The sequence below is a fragment of the Aptenodytes patagonicus genome, chromosome 5, assembly GCF_965638725.1.
Source record: "Aptenodytes patagonicus chromosome 5, bAptPat1.pri.cur, whole genome shotgun sequence".
NCBI classification, from domain to species: domain Eukaryota; kingdom Metazoa; phylum Chordata; class Aves; order Sphenisciformes; family Spheniscidae; genus Aptenodytes; species Aptenodytes patagonicus.
The window spans coordinates 47597938-47604105 of NC_134953.1; positions in this window are offsets into that span (position 1 = coordinate 47597938).

The window sequence follows — 6168 nt, forward strand, 5'->3', positions numbered from 1 at the left end:
CTGAAGAGAGGAATATCCCTGTTGCTTGTAGACCATGAGATGAAGCTGGACCTCCGGGCAGGACTGAACCATGAGGCTGGGGCAGTGTGGCCCCAAGCCCAACGTAGAGGCATGCTGCCATCTTCACGCTCCTCAAACAAGGGTCAGAAACTGAAGCAAGACTCGGTGTGCTTGTATTTAAGGTACAAAAATGCACATTAGATGTTTTCAAGCATCTCAAGTCTACTCTGCAGTCGTAACGCAAAATAAGCATTTGTCTTCCGGTGTCTGCATTTTAATGTTTGTTAAATTAAGATAGCTTTTATAAGCTTTGGGTCTTTAGTGGTGCCTTTATTGGTCTTGTCATTAACTGGTTTATAGCAAAAGCGAAGCAGTACACTTAGTGTAATTAAATCTGGTGCGAGTAAAAAGTGAACAGAAATCACCTTGTGAGACGTAAATTTGAATTAATACTTCAGTCTTTAATGATGCAGCAACATCATTTAAGATTATTCAATATGGAGTATTTGAAACAATTCAATATGGAGTATTTTAAGTTTTCCTAGAGTTCTACAGTTAATATTCTCATAATTGGAATGTTAACAAAGTCCTGGTTTGGACTTTTTCCCTCTTTGCAAAACTTCACGTGTTTTTAAGAAATTCTAGCCTATGTCAGGTTATTCCTGGTCATTCTAAGTAACTATTTTTATGTAGTAGCTTTCACTCCCCCACACTCCTTGTGACCTACACCTACACCGCAGCCTATATAATTAAATCCTCACAAGAACTTGATAAGGTAGTCAGCAATAACATCTCTGTTTTCTAAGTGTGATCAAATGTCTCAGCTAAACCTTAGAGGGAGTTGACTGGGGATAGGATTTAACAGTCCTTTTTTTGTTCCTGATGAGTTTTTTTTAAAGAATTATTTTTCTTAAGTGAGTTGTGTTGAGCTCTTTGAATGTTAAAGTTCAAAGCTGGTACAGAACGGAAGAAGAGATTCTGACAAGTTCCTCTCTTTAGAATGAAGCTAGTCAGAATTAATGACTGAAATTTTCCTGATGTTTCAGCTGTTTGTCAGTGCCGAGTAAAGGACGACTTTGTCTGTCAAGCTATTGCTGTACCAGAAAGTGTCCTTTGGTGAAAACTGCTTCACTTTTTAATTGTCTGCGGTACTGCAGTGAGTGAAGTAATTTCTATGTTAATATACCACTGTTAGTAAAATTTTTCCGAGATTAAAAAAGCTAAATGAATATTAGGTCATTGAATATTGCAAAAATAAGATTTGCAAAATGAAAGCACACAATTGGAAGGAAGGCAGATCTCCAAAGGCAGATGGAGTGCAAGGTGAGTTGGAAGCATCTGGTAAAATGCAAAACTATACAGTGGCATGTAAATTAACAAACTATAAACATTTTTAAGAACATTTTGCTGAAAGGGGGACAAAAAGAAATTCAGCACAGTTAAGTTGTGCCAGTGGTGTCCAGCTCACCATATTTATAAGAATATTTGTTTGATTTTGTTTTATATTTCCTGTATTTACCATTTAATAGTAGCACCACAGATACTCTCTGCAATGTAGTGTTCTTGCTACTTCTAAGGATGTAAAAAAAGGCTACCAAATACTTTTCAAGTGCATGCTGTCAGTCTGCCAAGACATCACTTGAAAGTTTCCTGTTCAGGGGAAAAATGTGGTGCAGATGCACAGTTCTGCTCCATAACAGGTACCCTGCTCGGCGTAGGAGCCAGGACACTACTGCCTCTGCAGGGAAGGCCCTGGGGTCAGCATCCTGGGGGCACGGCCAGGAGATCAAGAGGGAGATCAGTCCCTTCTGCTCAGCACTCGTTAGATCACATCCAGATACCGTGTCCGGTTTTGGGCTTCTAGTACAGGAAAGGCATTAACAAACTGGAGCAAGGTCAGGGAGGCCCCCAGGGTGGTTGGGGCTGGAGCACTTGCCCTGAGAGGAGAGGCCACGGGAGTGGTCCTTGGTCAGCCTGGGACAGGGAAGGCTTCAGGAACCCTATGCCATCCAACCCCTTCATATGAGGTTATTGAGAATATGGAGCCAGGCTTTTCTCAGTGTTGCAAGCAAGCAAGGTGAGAGGTGACAATAAACTGAAACAAGAAAGGTTTGGGCTGAATGTAGGGAAAACCTATTCCCCATGAGGACACTCAAGCAGTGGCACAGTTTGCCCAGTGAGGTTGTGCCATCTTCATTCTTGGAGGTTTTCCAGACCCAACTGGTTCAAGCCCTAAGCAACCTGGTCTGACGCCAGAGCTGACCCGCTTTGAGCGGGAGGTTGGACCGGGACTTCCTGAGGTCACCTCCAGCCCAAGTTATCCCATCATTCTGTGATTCTGCACTCACAGTGCAGACAAGAAAGCCTGGGATATGGATAATACTGTATTTCAAACCTTTACATTTGTGAGCATTTTTGTTCTTTGCAGCCTTGTCTGCAGCAGGTAGAAAAAACCATGCAGCATGATAGCTGAAAAAGCTTTCATCAGCTCGTGGTTTCCACTGTTCCTGGTGTAATGGAAACATTTCTTCTGCTCCTCGCAGCAGCAAAATAATAGTAAAGAAAATTACTCCAGTCAACTGAGACATGCTGTTTCCATGTCCTCCTTCCAGGTAAAATATTTATTACCTGTTGAAGTGATTGAAGGTCACCCATTCACTGCCCTTTAGAAACCAGTATATAGAGAGAAGAAAAAGGAAAATAAAGTACTCCCATTTTAAAAGTCTGGAGGCAGGGAACTGTAAATAATACACAAAAAGTGGGAGAAGGTAGGAGGAAATGTCAATCTTGGTGCGTTACTCTGCTGTGGTACATTACAGTAAAGAAAGATGAGTGTGTAAGTGATTAGCAAGGGAAAAATAAATGGGCAGTGGGTTGGTAAGATGAGGTGAGGTAATTGGTGGTGTCTCAGGTAGGCTGAGAGACTTGTCTGCCCAAACATTAGTAAAATACTTAATCCTTTTTCCCATGCTGGCTGCCCCTGTCAAACAGAGCAAGAGAGATTTCTGAGGCATTTACCCTTTTTGCAGGTTACAAAGTGTATACAAAGCAGTCTTCCTTAAGATCAAATCAGATATAAGTGAGGCAGGAAGAAAGGGCACTGAGGTTGTTTTTCTGAACCAATGCTGGCTCAGAATTGATGGTTTTGCTACAATTTAAGATTTAGATTCTTTAAAAACAAAGCAGAGGCAAGCAAGCTGCGTGATCTTTAATGAAAAATGTTCAATATTATGAATGGGAAAGGAGGGAAATTAAACGAGATTGCTCAGCACAGATTGTATTGTGGCAGGTCACATTCTAGAGGAAGTTCAGAACACAAGAAAATCCTCTGTATGGTTGCATGTGATGCTAGTACTTATTTCGGCTTCAAAACTAAATTAAGATACCTTGACAAGAAACATTTGCTTGACAATGGTATCTTGAACTGACAGACACCGTTGGCACAGGTAGATGGACCGATGTGACATTGCCGTAGTGTGGCTGTAACTGCAATGTACCTCTTCCTCTTGCTAGAGCTATAACAATCTGGTGAAAATGTACAGTAGCAATCCAGAGGAAAAGCCCTTTGTTGGATCATAAGAAAGCTGCACAAAGATATGGTAAAGGCAGGAATTCAGCCGTTCCATCAAGTAATAGTTAACTTTCATGAAGACATCATGTTTGAAGCAGGGCTCCCTGGCTGTAGACGGGTTTACTAGACCCAAAGAAATCAGTGATAGAGGGTATCTTTCATGGCAAGGCAGAAGTTATGTCACTTTATGCAACATTCAAATGGGCATCTTGAAGTGTAAGGAGTTACTTTGGATATACTTGCTAACGGTGTAGAAGGTTATGCTCAGCAGTAATAAACATCTGGAGACATAGGCTTATCATCTGTTTCAGCAGTGGGTCACACATTCTAGATGCTTGTTTGTGTATGTGATGAAAATAATTCAATGTGTGTCGGAAACAGTCAGCTCTGCTATAATCTGTATTAATTTCCTGGACTGATAGGTAACATAATACCCCGGTAGTATATTTTCAGAACTTTGAAAAGACTGTGGCTTTATTTGAGACTTGTAGACAAAAATAAGTGAGAAGGAGAAAGCCATGGCATATTAACTGCTCACACAGGTAACGTGAATAAATGTGAATTGTAGCAGAATCCATGTTACTCAAGGATCAAAATGCACAAATTAGGGATTCTATCAGCTTTATTCCTTTGGAAAAGAAGTTTTGTATGAGACGCTACAGGATCTTCAGTTTTCAGGCCCCACCATTAAGTTCTTGCTTTCAAAAAAGTTGCTGAAAAAGAGTATGTAGCCAGCATTTGGACAATCAATGCTGACCCAAGAGGGAAAGATACTGCTAAAAATAGCAGTTTGTAAGTAAGTCCTGAATGAGCTAGGAGTAGCAGAGATGGGAGCAGATAGTAACATAGTGGATCTTGTTTAGGAAGGGTCAAAGACTTGTTTTCCCCTCCAACGTATCTTAAAAATGTTGATGTATCTGACCCTAATATAGGCTTAATAAACTCACGTCTGCAATGCACCTCTTAAGCAGCGTGCAGAATGGCAACAGATTTTGAGCAAGCAGGGGCATAAAATCTTTCACCAGCTTTGATGGAAACAGTATCAGGCCAAGTTCTGTAATGCAGATTACTTTTAAGAAGGCAAAGATGAGAGAGAGGGTAGGAAAAAAATTATCTCAACTCTTAAGATCAGCATTCCAGTGTAGATACAAGCCAAACAATCATACAACCATGACTGGTGAACAACAGTAGTACAGTGGTATCAGTAACTGGTAGTAATTCAGCAATATTTAGTATTTTCCAGGCAGTGTTTTCATAATACCATTAAACTGCATGGTTCTGAGAGTAATCATATCAGCAAAGTAAAAACGGAGGTCAAAACTAGCCAAGAACTTCAGGAGTAGCTGCAAGATAATATTATATACTTCACAAAATGAAGTTTTAGGCAGTGATCAAAGGATTTTGCCAATTTAAAAAATGAAAGATAGTTCAAAACAGCAAAGTCCCAAATTATAGAAATGGCTATACAAATGAAGAAGTTAGTACATGAAATTCAGATTCATAAAACATTTCAGAAGGCAAAACCCCAAACTCAACTTAGAATGAAAAAAAAGTATTTACAAAATCTATAGCCTTAGGGTTTGTGCTGAAAAATACACAGCGTTTTCAGAATATTCATACTTTGAGTAGACATTTTATGTCTCCTTAGTTTGTGAAATATCTTTAAGGCATATTAAGACATTTGACTGAAATACCTATAATTATCCAGCTTTGTTATCATTTGTAAAGACATGCTTAACTTGGACTTCTGGAGTGGGGTAGCAAGCACTTAATGGCTGGTATTAATTCTGAATTTGATATTTAAGACAGTATATTAACAGGTGTAGAAATGCAGGGAGACAAAGAATTTAATTATTTAATCAGGTAATTAGCTTATTAAAAATATTTTCATTTGATGGGAACTTTATTTTTGGGCATTTCCTTTATCCCTTTAAAAAGGTAAGAGAAGAGAATTAATTCCATTTATCTAAAACATACTGTTTGGCCACAACAAAAACAAGGGTAATAATTGTTTCTTCTTGCATGTGCTGCCAAATAAAATCATAACTGAATAGAAGCTGTTTATCTGCCCAAAGTAGCAATTTTCTGAAAGTGTTTACAGCCATTCAGGTACCCTAACATAGGTGTGACTTTACTGTTGCTAGTTTACATTCTGGTGTAGATTTTTGTACGTGAAACCAGGTGTCTGGTCCTGCTTTCTTGTCCTCTAAGCTGTACTTTCAAAGTACGCTGAACTTTTTGGCTTGAATTCACCAGTTATTTCATCTCTGATAACAGAATATTCTTCTTGTCCAGCTTATTTCAAGGGATGAGAGTAACACACTAAACACATGTGGTTTCCTTCTACTTGTGAGATGTGTGTTATGACCTGTTCTGTGTAGCTAATGGATATTCAAAATTCAGGCTATAAAAGATAAATTGTTAAAGGATACCCTTCTATTCCCAGAAATCCAGGGCCGGGAGATAAAGACAAAAGAAAGAGTGGTCACACATTATAAGCAACTAGGAAAGCAATAAAATGTTGCTCCTCTTGAATGCTAAGTCAAATCAGTCTTCTAATTAAGCATATGTCTAGAAACAAAAACGTGAAAAGGAAC